Source organism: Pseudophryne corroboree, chromosome 8, assembly GCF_028390025.1.
Source record: "Pseudophryne corroboree isolate aPseCor3 chromosome 8, aPseCor3.hap2, whole genome shotgun sequence".
Lineage (NCBI taxonomy): Eukaryota > Metazoa > Chordata > Amphibia > Anura > Myobatrachidae > Pseudophryne > Pseudophryne corroboree.
Window position 1 is genome coordinate 397,314,407 of NC_086451.1, and position 15,098 is coordinate 397,329,504.

Genomic DNA, 15,098 nt, shown 5'->3' on the forward strand with positions numbered 1-15,098 from the left:
GGCAGGAGACTCTAACAGTACCCCCCCTCTGACGAGGGGTCAAAGAACCCCTACCACCGGGTTTATCGGGGAACTGCGAGAAGAAAGAGCGTATCAGTCTAGGGGCATGAAGATCACAACTGCGCACTCACGACCGCTCCTCCGGGCCATACCCCTTCCAGTGCACCAAAAATGACAGCCGACCCCGAACCATCTTGGAGTCAAGAATCCTTTCAACAACAAACTCCCTCTGGCCACGTATCAGAAGAGGAGAAGGTCTTCCACTGGAAGAAGGATTACTAATCGCCCGTTTTAAAAGGGAACATTGAAATGTTTTATTGATACCCAAAGAACGGGGCAGATCTAACTGAAATGCCACCGGATTGATAACCCTAGTGATCTTATAAGGGCCGATGAACCGGGGGCCTAACTTATGAGATGGCTGTCTCAACTTCAAATTCTTGGTAGACAACCAGACGAAGTCTCCTAATTTGAAGCTACAGGGTCTTTTCCGCTTAACAAAAACCCTTTTGGTCACTAATGACACAGACACAAGGGCTTTCTTCACTTTCCTCCAAATACCCCTAAGGACCGAAACCACAGAGGAACCACCAGGCGTGGAGTCCAGGGGGTCAAAAGAATTGGCCTTAGGATGATGCCCATACACACAAAGGAAGAGAGAGATCCCTGTAGCAGAGTGAGCCGCGTTGTTATAGGCAAACTCCGCCATGGACAGATGAGCAACCCAATCAGTCTGACACTTGGAGACATAACACCTGAGGAACTGCTCCAAGGACTGGTTCACCCTTTCAGTCTGCCCATTAGACTGCGGATGGTAGCCTGACGACAAGCTGACAGAAATCTGGAGATCGGAACAAAATGCCCTCCAGAATTTGGCCACAAACTGGGATCCGTGGTCAGAGACCACATCAAGTGGCAACCCGTGGAGGCGCACAACATGCAGCATAAATAATTCAGACAGGCATCTGGCCGATGGCAGCCCAACCAGTGGAACGAGGTGCGCCATCTTCGAAAACCTGTCAACGACAACCCAGATGGCTGTCATCCCCGAGGATTTGGGCAAGTCCACCACAAAATCCATTGAAATGTGGGTCCATGGCTTAGATGGAATAGAGAGTGGATGTAATGGGCCAACAGGAACCCCTCTAGGAGTCTTATTTCGGGCACAGATGTCACATGCCCGAACCCACTGATCCACATCCTTAGCCACCGAGGGCCACCACACCGCCCTAGATAGCAACTCCCGAGTTCTGGCAATACCCGGGTGACCTGCCGACTTCTTGGCATGGAATTCCAGGAACACTCGCTGTCTTAACCTAGGAGGCACAAACAAAAGACCTACCGGAAGGTCTGGAGGAGCCTGCTCCTGTGCTCTAAGGACTAATGACAAGAGGTCCTGGGTAATGCCCACTTTAATACATGATGGGGACACAATGGGCAATGGCTCCTCGGTTGTCTCCTGGATTGGAGCAAAACTCCGCGAGAGCGCATCAGCCTTGATGTTTTTTGACCCAGGGCGATATGTTATCAAAAAATTAAAGCGAGCCAAAAAACAAAGCCCATCGTGCCTGCCTGGCATTGAGACGCTTCGCTGACTTTAAATATGCCAAATTCTTATGGTCGGTGAGAATTGAGACCACAAACTTAGCCCCCTCAAGCCAGTGTCTCCACTCCTCGAGTGCATCCTTAATAGCCAACAATTCCCGGTTACCCACGTCATAATTCATCTCGGCAGGCGAAAATTTACGGGAAAAGTAAGCACAAGGATGAAGGCGATTATCAGACACTCCCATCTGAGAGAGCACTGCCTCAATACCCATCTCAGAGGCATCCACCTCCACCACAAAAGGACGCTCTGGATCTGGGTGTCGCAGCACCTTGGCCGAGACAAATGCCCTTTTGAGAACGGCAAAAGCCGCTTTGGCCTCACAAGACCAGTGAGCAACATCCGCCCCTTTCTTAGTGAGTGTCACCAAGGGCGCCAACATAGACGAAAATCCAGCGATAAATCGTCTATAAAAATTTGCAAAGCCCAGGAAACGCTGAAGCGCCTTCAAACTAGTGGGCTGCACCCAATCCAGGACTGCCTGTACCTTGGAACCCTCCATTTGGAAACCTTCTGGGGAGATAATATATCCTAGAAATGCAATTTGCTGAACTTCAAATTCGCACTTCTCCAGCTTCGCCCCAAGCCGGTGGTCTCTGAGTTTCTGGAGGACTAAGCGTACATGCTTCCGATGTTCCTCCAGGGAATGGGAGAAGATTAGGATGTCATCTAAGTATACAACTAAGAATCTATCCAAATATTCCCTGAGCACATCGTTCATGAAATCCTGGAAGACTGCCGGGGCAATACAGAGTGTTATGCACACCAGTGCCTGCAGGAATGTACTGGTGTCTGAACTGTTATGCACACCAGTGCCTGCAGGAATGTACTGGTGTCTGAACTGTTATGCACACCAGTGCCTGCAGGAATGTACTGGTGTCTGAACGGATAGGGATGCAAAACAAATGAACTCACAGACAGACTGGGGAATATGACATTACGTACACAGAAGGTGATAGGGTAACAAAATAAACACAAAGTGAACAGAGAAGCCCAGAGGCTAAGAAACTGGGTGTCTCCCTAGTATTAGTAATGCTCAGATGGAAAAAGCAAGATGTTGTGTTTTAATACGTAGAGAACCCGAAATGCTGTTGCTAAGGGCAACAGCAAAACCCTAAAGGGTTACGAACGGGTGTGGCAGTAAACTCCTTGGTCAGAGATGGAATGATAGACACAAAGAGAGTCTCCACAATCCTAATCCTCACTTGCAGTGCACAGGTTCAGCTTACTGCCACTAAACTGACACCTGAACACCTTACGCAGTGAGACAGGATTTAATCAGACAAGTCTGAGAATACAGCCGCAAACTTGCTAAGTTCACAGAGTAGCAAAAGAACCCCAGCAAGTTAAACGACTGACTCCAGTCTTACTGCTAGGTCTGGATTGGCAGAGTGTAGTACCAAATCCCAAGGCCTAATTGCAGTAAGCAACAACAAATACAAAGCTACACAGTACTGGCTAACTTTCAGGAACTGACTAAACAACAAAGATTCAGCAGCATCTGCTTAACCTGAGAAGAGGCCTTATATAGCAGGTGCTGTCCACGCCCCACTCAGACCTCACAGACTGTGAGCACAAAAACCAGCACCGGATCCCCTGCCGTGCACAAAGCCTGTAACCACTGCACAGCAAAAGACCCGAACCGGAGTATCAGCTGCGCTCAGGCCACTCCGTTAGCACTTGTCTCTCGGTTGCCATGACGACGTGGCAGCACAGGGCAGGAGACCCTAACAGTACCCCCCCTCTGACGAGGGGTCAAAGAACCCCTACCACCGGGTTTATCGGGGAACTGCGAGAAGAAAGAGCGTATCAGTCTGGGGGCATGAAGATCACAACTGCGCACTCACGACCGCTCCTCCGGGCCATACCCCTTCCAGTGCACCAAAAATGACAGCCGACCCCGAACCATCTTGGAGTCGAGAATCCTTTCAACAACAAACTCCCTCTGGCCACGTATCAGAAGAGGGGAAGGTCTTCCACTGGAAGAAGGATTACTAATCGCCCGTTTTAAAAGGGAACAATGAAATGTTTTATTGATACCCAAAGAACGGGGCAGATCTAACTGAAATGCCACCGGATTGATAACCCTGGTGATCTTATAAGGGCCGATGAACCGGGGGCCTAACTTATGAGATGGCTGTCTCAACTTCAAATTCTTGGTAGACAACCAGACGAAGTCTCCTAATTTGAAGCTGCAGGGTCTTTTCCGCTTATCAAAAACCCTTTTGGTCACTAATGACACAGACACAAGGGCTTTCTTCACTTTCCTCCAAATACCTCTAAGGACCGAAACCACAGAGGAACCACCAGGCGTGGAGTCCAGGGGGTCAAAAGAATTGGCCTTAGAATGATGCCCATACACACAAAGGAAGGGAGAGATCCCTGTAGCAGAGTGAGCCGCGTTGTTATAGGCAAACTCCGCCATGGACAGATGAGCAACCCAGTCAGTCTGACACTTGGAGACATAACACCTGAGGAACTGCTCCAAGGACAGGTTCACCCTTTCAGTCTGCCCATTAGACAGCGGATGGTAGCCTGACGACAAGCTGACAGAAATCTGGAGATCGGAACAAAATGCCCTCCAGAATTTGGCCACAAACTGTGATCCGCGGTCAGAGACCACATCAAGTGGCAACCCGTGGAGACGCACAACATGCAGCATAAATAATTCAGACAGGCGTCTGGCCGATGGCAGCCCAACCAGTGGAACGAAGTGCGCCATCTTCGAAAACCTGTCAACGACAACCCAGATGGCTGTCATCCCCGAGGATTTGGGCAAGTCCACCACAAAATCCATTAAAATGTGGGTCCATGGCTTAGATGGAATAGAGAGTGGATGTAATGGGCCAACAGGAACCCCTCTAGGAGTCTTATTTCGGGCACAGATGTCACATGCCCGAACCCACTGATCCACATCCTTAGCCACCGAGGGCCACCACACCGCCCTAGATTGCAACTCCCGAGTTCTGGCAATACCCGGGTGACCTGCTGACTTCTTGGCATGGAATTCCAGGAACACTCGCTGTCTTAACCTAGGAGGCACAAACAAAAGACCTACCGGAAGGTCTGGAGGAGCCTGCTCCTGTGCTCTAAGGACTAATGATAAGAGGTCCTGGGTAATGCCCACTTTAATACATGATGGGGACACAATGGGCAACGGCTCCTCGGTGGTCTCCTGGATTGGAGCAAAACTCCGCGAGAGCGCATCAGCCTTGATGTTTTTTGACCCAGGGCGATATGTTATCAAAAAATTAAAGCGAGCAAAAAACAAAGCCCATCGTGCCTGCCTGGCATTGAGACGCTTCGCTGAATCTAAATATGCCAGATTCTTATGGTCGGTGAGAATTGAGACCACAAACTTAGCCCCCTCAAGCCAGTGTCTCCACTCCTCGAGTGCATCCTTAATAGCCAACAATTCCCGGTTACCCACGTCATAATTCATCTCGGCAGGCGAAAATTTACGGGAAAAGTAAGCACAGGGATGAAGGCGATTATCAGACACTCCCATCTGAGAGAGCACTGCCCCAATACCCATCTCAGAGGCATCCACCTCCACCACAAAAGGACGCTCTGGATCTGGGTGTCGCAGCACCTTGGCCGATACAAATGCCCTTTTGAGACGGGCAAAAGCCGCTTTAGCCTCACAAGACCAGTGAGCAACATCCACCCCTTTCTTAGTGAGTGCCACCAAGGGCGCCACTATAGACGAAAATCCAGCGATAAATCCGCTATAAAAATTTGCAAAGCCCAGGAAACGCTGAAGCGCCTTCAAACTAGTGGGCTGCACCCAATCCAGGACTGCCTGTACCTTGGAACCCTCCATTTGGAAACCTTCTGGGGAGATAATATATCCTAGAAATGCGATTTGCTGAACTTCAAATTCGCACTTCTCCAGCTTTGCCCCAAGCCGGTGGTCTCTGAGTTTTTGGAGGACTAAGCGTACATGCTTCCGTTGTTCCTCCAGGGAATGGGAGAAGATTAGGATGTCATCTAAGTATACAACTAAGAATCTATCCAAATATTCCCTGAGTATATCATTCATGAAATCCTGGAAGACTGCCGGGGCAATACAGAGTGTTATGCACACCAGTGCCTGCAGGAATGTACTGGTGTCTGAACTGTTATGCACACCAGTGCCTGCAGGAATGTACTGGTGTCTGAACTGTTATGCACACCAGTGCCTGCAGGAATGTACTGGTGTCTGAACGGATAGGGATGCAAAACAAATGAACTCACAGACAGACTGGGGAATATGACATTACGTACACAGAAGGTGATAGGGTAACAAAATAAACACAAAGTGAACAGAGAAGCCCAGAGGCTAAGAAACTGGGTGTCTCCCTAGTATTAGTAATGCTCAGATGGAAAAAGCAAGATGTTGTGTTTTAATACGTAGAGAACCCGAAATGCTGTTGCTAAGGGCAACAGCAAAACCCTAAAGGGTTACGAACGGGTGTGGCAGTAAACTCCTTGGTCAGAGATGGAATGATAGACACAAAGAGAGTCTCCACAATCCTAATCCTCACTTGCAGTGCACAGGTTCAGCTTACTGCCACTAAACTGACACCTGAACACCTTACGCAGTGAGACAGGATTTAATCAGACAAGTCTGAGAATACAGCCGCAAACTTGCTAAGTTCACAGAGTAGCAAAAGAACCCCAGCAAGTTAAACGACTGACTCCAGTCTTACTGCTAGGTCTGGATTGGCAGAGTGTAGTACCAAATCCCAAGGCCTAATTGCAGTAAGCAACAACAAATACAAAGCTACACAGTACTGGCTAACTTTCAGGAACTGACTAAACAACAAAGATTCAGCAGCATCTGCTTAACCTGAGAAGAGGCCTTATATAGCAGGTGCTGTCCACGCCCCACTCAGACCTCACAGACTGTGAGCACAAAAACCAGCACCGGATCCCCTGCCGTGCACAAAGCCTGTAACCACTGCACAGCAAAAGACCCGAACCGGAGTATCAGCTGCGCTCAGGCCACTCCGTTAGCACTTGTCTCTCGGTTGCCATGACGACGTGGCAGCACAGGGCAGGAGACCCTAACAGTACCCCCCCTCTGACGAGGGGTCAAAGAACCCCTACCACCGGGTTTATCGGGGAACTGCGAGAAGAAAGAGCGTATCAGTCTGGGGGCATGAAGATCACAACTGCGCACTCACGACCGCTCCTCCGGGCCATACCCCTTCCAGTGCACCAAAAATGACAGCCGACCCCGAACCATCTTGGAGTCGAGAATCCTTTCAACAACAAACTCCCTCTGGCCACGTATCAGAAGAGGGGAAGGTCTTCCACTGGAAGAAGGATTACTAATCGCCCGTTTTAAAAGGGAACAATGAAATGTTTTATTGATACCCAAAGAACGGGGCAGATCTAACTGAAATGCCACCGGATTGATAACCCTGGTGATCTTATAAGGGCCGATGAACCGGGGGCCTAACTTATGAGATGGCTGTCTCAACTTCAAATTCTTGGTAGACAACCAGACGAAGTCTCCTAATTTGAAGCTGCAGGGTCTTTTCCGCTTATCAAAAACCCTTTTGGTCACTAATGACACAGACACAAGGGCTTTCTTCACTTTCCTCCAAATACCTCTAAGGACCGAAACCACAGAGGAACCACCAGGCGTGGAGTCCAGGGGGTCAAAAGAATTGGCCTTAGAATGATGCCCATACACACAAAGGAAGGGAGAGATCCCTGTAGCAGAGTGAGCCGCGTTGTTATAGGCAAACTCCGCCATGGACAGATGAGCAACCCAGTCAGTCTGACACTTGGAGACATAACACCTGAGGAACTGCTCCAAGGACAGGTTCACCCTTTCAGTCTGCCCATTAGACAGCGGATGGTAGCCTGACGACAAGCTGACAGAAATCTGGAGATCGGAACAAAATGCCCTCCAGAATTTGGCCACAAACTGTGATCCGCGGTCAGAGACCACATCAAGTGGCAACCCGTGGAGACGCACAACATGCAGCATAAATAATTCAGACAGGCGTCTGGCCGATGGCAGCCCAACCAGTGGAACGAAGTGCGCCATCTTCGAAAACCTGTCAACGACAACCCAGATGGCTGTCATCCCCGAGGATTTGGGCAAGTCCACCACAAAATCCATTAAAATGTGGGTCCATGGCTTAGATGGAATAGAGAGTGGATGTAATGGGCCAACAGGAACCCCTCTAGGAGTCTTATTTCGGGCACAGATGTCACATGCCCGAACCCACTGATCCACATCCTTAGCCACCGAGGGCCACCACACCGCCCTAGATTGCAACTCCCGAGTTCTGGCAATACCCGGGTGACCTGCTGACTTCTTGGCATGGAATTCCAGGAACACTCGCTGTCTTAACCTAGGAGGCACAAACAAAAGACCTACCGGAAGGTCTGGAGGAGCCTGCTCCTGTGCTCTAAGGACTAATGATAAGAGGTCCTGGGTAATGCCCACTTTAATACATGATGGGGACACAATGGGCAACGGCTCCTCGGTGGTCTCCTGGATTGGAGCAAAACTCCGCGAGAGCGCATCAGCCTTGATGTTTTTTGACCCAGGGCGATATGTTATCAAAAAATTAAAGCGAGCAAAAAACAAAGCCCATCGTGCCTGCCTGGCATTGAGACGCTTCGCTGAATCTAAATATGCCAGATTCTTATGGTCGGTGAGAATTGAGACCACAAACTTAGCCCCCTCAAGCCAGTGTCTCCACTCCTCGAGTGCATCCTTAATAGCCAACAATTCCCGGTTACCCACGTCATAATTCATCTCGGCAGGCGAAAATTTACGGGAAAAGTAAGCACAGGGATGAAGGCGATTATCAGACACTCCCATCTGAGAGAGCACTGCCCCAATACCCATCTCAGAGGCATCCACCTCCACCACAAAAGGACGCTCTGGATCTGGGTGTCGCAGCACCTTGGCCGATACAAATGCCCTTTTGAGACGGGCAAAAGCCGCTTTAGCCTCACAAGACCAGTGAGCAACATCCACCCCTTTCTTAGTGAGTGCCACCAAGGGCGCCACTATAGACGAAAATCCAGCGATAAATCCGCTATAAAAATTTGCAAAGCCCAGGAAACGCTGAAGCGCCTTCAAACTAGTGGGCTGCACCCAATCCAGGACTGCCTGTACCTTGGAACCCTCCATTTGGAAACCTTCTGGGGAGATAATATATCCTAGAAATGCGATTTGCTGAACTTCAAATTCGCACTTCTCCAGCTTTGCCCCAAGCCGGTGGTCTCTGAGTTTTTGGAGGACTAAGCGTACATGCTTCCGTTGTTCCTCCAGGGAATGGGAGAAGATTAGGATGTCATCTAAGTATACAACTAAGAATCTATCCAAATATTCCCTGAGTATATCATTCATGAAATCCTGGAAGACTGCCGGGGCATTACAGAGCCCAAAAGGCATTACCAAATATTCATAATGCCCTGAGTGGGTATTAAAGGCAGTCTTCCATTCATCCCCCTCTCTTATTCGGATTAGATTGTACGCACCGCGTAGGTCAATCTTAGAAAAAATGGTGGCAGTACGAAGCTGGTCAAACAAGACCGAAATGAGAGGCAGTGGGTATGAGTTTTTAATCGTGATACGGTTCAATTCCCTGAAGTCGATGCAGGGTCGCAACGAACCGTCCTTTTTACCCACGAAGAAAAACCCCGACCCAACTGGAGACTGTGAAGGTCTGATAAATCCCTTAGCCAAGTTCTCCTGAATGTACTCTGCCATAGCCTGAGTCTCAGGACGTGACAGGGAGTACAACCTGCTCTTGGGAAGCTTAGCATTTGGCAACAAATCAATGGCACAGTCATAGGGGCGATGGGGAGGTAGTACCTCTGCAACTTTTTTGGAGAACACGTCCGCAAAATCTGCATGACACCCTGGCAATCCTGGCAAACTTAGCTGCGAGAGCCTGACTGGAAGGCTCAAGCAACTCCTGAAACAATCAGTACCCCAACTAAGAATCTCCCCAGAGACCCAGTCAAATTGAGGATTTTGGGCCCTTAACAAGGGTAACCCCAACACCAATGGGGCAAAAGTACAGACAGTCACATAAAAGGACAATTTTTCAAAGTGTGTGGCTCCAATAGACAAAGAAATCTGGCTAGTGCAAGAGGTAATTTTACCTTGGGAAAATGGTTCCCCGTTTAACCCACAAATCTCAATTTCCGATGCCAAGGGTACTAAGGGAACAGAGTGTTTCAGGGCGAATTGGCGGTCCATAAAAACCCCGTCGGACCCACTGTCCACAAAGGCCTCAGTCTTGACAGTTTGACCGAGGATCTTCAAGGTCACCGGAATGATTAAAGTCTTCTTGGGAAATTCTGACTTCTGGCCTGACAGGATATTTCCCATCACCCTCAGGCCCTGAAGTTTTCTGGCTTTTCTGGGCATGATACTACCACATGACCTTTATTCCCACAGTACAAACACAACCCCTGCTGTCTCCTCCGCGTCTTCTCACGCGAGGAGAGGCGGGTAGCCCCAATCTGCATAGGCTCCTCGGAAAATTCCTCAGAGTCTGAGGTTCCCTTGGGAAAGAAGGAAACCTCGGTCTCCCTTTCAAGCCTACGCTCTCTCAGCCGTCTATCCACCCGGATGGATAACTGCATGAGCTGATCCAAGCTATCAGGCAAGGGATATTGTACCAGTTGGTCTTTTATCTGATTAGAAAGACCTCTTTGGTACTGGTGTCTCAGGGCTGGGTCATTCCACTGGGTATCATGGGCCAACCTCCGAAACTCCGTACAGTAAACCTCAACTGGCCTTCGCCCTTGCTTAAGGATCGAAATCTGAGCCTCGGCTGAGGCCGTCTTGTCAGGGTCATCATACAACTTGCCCAGTGCCGTAAAAAAAGCATCAACACTTTTAAGCGACGGACAGTCAGGCTGCAACCCATATGCCCAGACCGGGTCTCCTTGTAGCAAGGAAATCACTATGCCCACCCGCTGAATCTCCGACCCAGAAGACTGAGGCCTAAGCCGGAAGTATAGCTTGCAGCTCTCCTTGAAACAAAAGAACTGCGAGCGATCTCCAGAAAAACGATCTGGGAGATTTACTTTCGGCTCCTTAACCCCTGAAGGTGCTGCTGCTGCGGGAGCTCCGCCAGGGGCCTGGGAGGTGTGCATTTTAATGGAAAAATCATTAAATTGTCGAGTCAGGACCTGCACCTGATCGACAACCTGTTGTAACGTATTTTGAGGGGTATGCTCCATATTCCCACAAAATTTCAACAGGAGTATTAGGCTGCTGAATATGTTATGCACACCAGTGCCTGCAGGAATGTACTGGTGTCTGAACTGTTATGCACACCAGTGCCTGCAGGAATGTACAGGTGTCTGAACTGTTATGCACACCAGTGCCTGCAGGAATGTACTGGTGTCTGAACGGAGAGGGATGCAAAACAAATGAACTCACAGACAGACTGGGGAATATGACATTACGTACACAGAAGGTGATAGGGTAACAAAATAAACACAAAGTGAACAGAGAAGCCCAGAGGCTAAGAAACGGGGTGTCTCCCTAGTATTAGTAATGCTCAGATGGAAAAAGCAAGATGTTGTGTTTTTATACGTAGAGAACCCGAAATGCTGTTGCTAAGGGCAACAGCAAAACCCTAAAGGGTTACCAACGGGTGTGGCAGTAAACTCCTTGGTCAGAGATGGAATGATAGACACAAGGAGAGTCTCCACAATCCTAATCCTCACTTGCAGTGCACAGGTTCAGCTTACTGCCACTAAACTGACACCTGAACACCTTGCACAGTGAGACAGGATTTAATCAGACAAGTCTGAGAATACAGCCGCAAACTTGCTAAGTTCACAGAGTAGCAAAAGAACCCCAGCAAGTTAACGACTGACTCCAGTCTTACTGCTAGGTCTGGATTGGCAGAGTGTAGTACCAAATCCCCAGGCCTAATTGCAGTAAGCAACAACAAATACAAAGCTACACAGTACTGGCTAACTTTCAGGAACTGACTAACCAACAAAGATTCAGCAGCATCTGCTTAACCTGAGAAGAGGCCTTATATAGCAGGTGCTGTCCACGCCCTACTCAGACCTCACAGACTGTGAGCACAAAAACCAGCACCGGATCCCCTGCCGTGCACAGAGCCTGTAACCACTGCACAGCAAAAGACCCGAACCGGAGTATCAGCTGCGCTCAGGTTACTCCGCTAGCACTTGTCTCCCGGTTGCCATGACGACGTGGCAGCACAGGGCAGGAGACCCTAACACAGAGCCCAAAAGGCATCACCAAATATCCATAATGCCCTGAGTGGGTATTAAAGGCAGTCTTCCATTCATCACCCTCTCTTATTCGGATTAGATTGTACGCACCGCGTAGGTCAATCTTAGAAAAAATGGTGGCAGTACGAAGCTGGTCAAACAAGACCGAAATGAGAGGCAGTGGGTATGAGTTTTTAATCGTGATACGGTTCAATTCCCTGAAGTCGATGCAGGGTCGCAACGAACCGTCCTTTTTACCCACGAAGAAAAACCCCGACCCAACTGGAGACTGTGAAGGTCTGATAAATCCCTTAGCCAAGTTCTCCTGAATGTACTCTGCCATAGCCTGAGTCTCAGGACGTGACAGGGAGTACAACCTGCTCTTGGGAAGCTTAGCATTCGGCAACAAATCAATGGCACAGTCATAGGGGCGATGGGGAGGTAGTACCTCTGCAACTTTTTTGGAGAACACGTCCGCAAAATCTGCATAACATCCTGGCAAACTTAGCTGCGAGAGCCTGACTGGAAGGCTCAAGCAACTCCTGAAACAATCAGTACCCCAACTAAGAATCTCCCCAGAGACCCAGTCAAATTGAGGATTGTGGGCCCTTAACCAGGGTAACCCCAACACCAATGGGGCAAAAGTACAGACAGTCACATAAAAGGACAATTTTTCAGAGTGTGTGGCTCCAATAAACAAAGAAATCTGGCTAGTGCAAGAGGTAATTTTACCCTGGGATAATGGTTCCCCGTTTTACCCACAGATCTCAATTTCCGATGCCAAGGGTACTAAGGGAACAGAGTGTTTCAGGGCGAATTGGCGGTCCATAAAAACCCCGTCGGCCCCACTGTCCACAAAGGCCTCAGTCTTGACAGTTTGACCGAGGATCTTCAAGGTCACCGGAATGATTAAAGTCTTCTTGGGAAATTCTGACTTCTGGCCTGACAGGATATTTCCCATCACCCTCAGGCCCTGAAGTTTTCCGGCTTTTCTGGGCATGATACTACCACGTGACCTTTATTCCCACAGTACAAACACAACCCCTGCTGTCTCCTCCGCGTCTTCTCACGCGAGGAGAGGCGGGTAGCCCCAATCTGCATAGGCTCCTCGGAAAATTCCTCAGAGTCTGAGGTTCCCTTGGGAAAGAAGGAAACCTCGGTCTCCCTTTCAAGCCTACGCTCTCTCAGCCGTCTATCCACCCGGATGGATAACTGCATGAGCTGATCCAAGCTATCAGGCACGGGATATTGTACCAGTTGGTCTTTTATCTGGTTAGAAAGACCTTTTCGGTACTGGTGTCTCAGGGCTGGGTCATTCCACTGGGTATCATGGGCCAACCTCCGAAACTCCATACAGTAAACCTCAACTGGCCTTCGCCATTGCTTAAGGATCGAAATCTGAGCCTCGGCTGAGGCCGTCTTGTCAGGGTGATCATACCACATGCCCAGTGCCGTAAAAAAAGCATCAACACTTTTAAGCGACGGACAGTCAGGCTGCAACCCATATGCCCAGATCTGTGGGTCTCCTTGTAGCAAGGAAATCACTATGCCCACCCGCTGAATCTCTGACCCAGAAGACTGAGGCCTAAGCTGGAAATATAGCTTGCAGCTCTCCTTGAAACAAAAGAACTGCGAGCGATCTCCAGAAAAATGATCCGGGAGATTTACTTTCGGCTCCTTAACCCCTGAAGGTACTGCTGCTGCGGGAGCTCCGCCAGCGGCCTGGGAGGTGTGCATTTTAATGGACAAATCATTAAATTGTCGAGTCAAGACCTGCACCTGATCGACCACCTGTTGCAAAGTATTTTGAGGGGTATGCTCCATATTCCCACAAAATTTCAACAGGAGTATTGGGCTGCTGAATATGTTATGCACACCAGTGCCTGCAGGAATGTACTGGTGTCTGAACGGAGAGGGATGCAAAACAAATGAACTCACAGACAGACTGGGGAATATGACATTATGTGCACAGAAGGTGATAGGGTAACAAAATATACACAAAGTGAACAGAGAAGCCCAGAGGCTAAGAAACTGTGTGTCTCCCTAGTATTAGGAGTGCTCAGATGGAAAGAAGCAAGATGTTGTGTTTTAATACGTAGAGAACCCGAAATGCTGTTGCTAAGGGCAGCAGCAAAACCCTAAAGGGTTACCAACGGGTGTGGCAGTAAACTCCTTGGTCAGAGATGGAATAATAGACACAAGGAGAGTCTCCACAATCCTAGTTCTCACTTGCAGTGCACTGGTTCAGCTTACTGTCACTAAACTGACACCAGAACACCTTGCACAGTGAGGAAGGATTTTGGCAGGCAAGTCTGAGAATACAGCCGCAAACTTGCTAAGTTCACAGAGTAGCAAAAGAACCCCAGCAAGTTAAACGACTGACTCCAGTCTTACTGCTAGGTCTGGATTGGCAGAGTGTAGTACCAAATCCCAAGGCCTATTTGCAGTAAGCAACAACAAATACAAAGCTACACAGTACTGGCTAACTTTCAGGAACTGACTAACCAACAAAGATTCAGCAGCATCTGCTTAACCTGAGAAGAGGCCTTATATAGCTGGTGCTGTCCACGCCCCACTCAGACCTCACAGACTGTGAGCACAAAAACCAGCACCGGATCCCCTGCCGTGCACAAAGCCTGTAACCACTGCACAGCAAAAGACCCGAACCGGAGTATCAGCTGCGCTCAGGCCACTCCGCTAGCACTTGTCTCCCGGTTGCCATGACGACGTGGCAGCACAGGGCAGGAGACCCTAACAGTTTCCTAGATAAGCCCACACCAGGACAAGTACTATCACAAGGTTTTTTTTCGTTGTGGATCCTGCCTACCCTGTAGGAATATCCCCAACTCTTTTGGCAACAAGAAATTGGAGGTACTGATAAATGGGAAAAAGTGTTCTATAAGGGACTACATTGCCTGTCACTCAGTCAACATTATCTATTGTATTGAGTGCAGCTGTGACAAATTCTATATAGGCAGAACTGGTCGGGCTCTGAAAATTAGAATTGCTGAGCATCTACGCAATATTAATAAAGGCCTGGACACACATGCATTATCATTGCACTTCAAAAAAGTACATAACTGCGACCCAAAACACATAAAGAATTTTTTCGGTATAAGAAAAATTATTCCAGATTTGAGGGGTGGTAACATACAGAAAAAACTGGCAAAAAACGAAATGCAGTTGATACATATGTGTAAAACTTAAGAATCTACCAGCCTGAATAAAGACTTTGAAATGAAATGGTTTTTATAAAAGGTAGATGCAT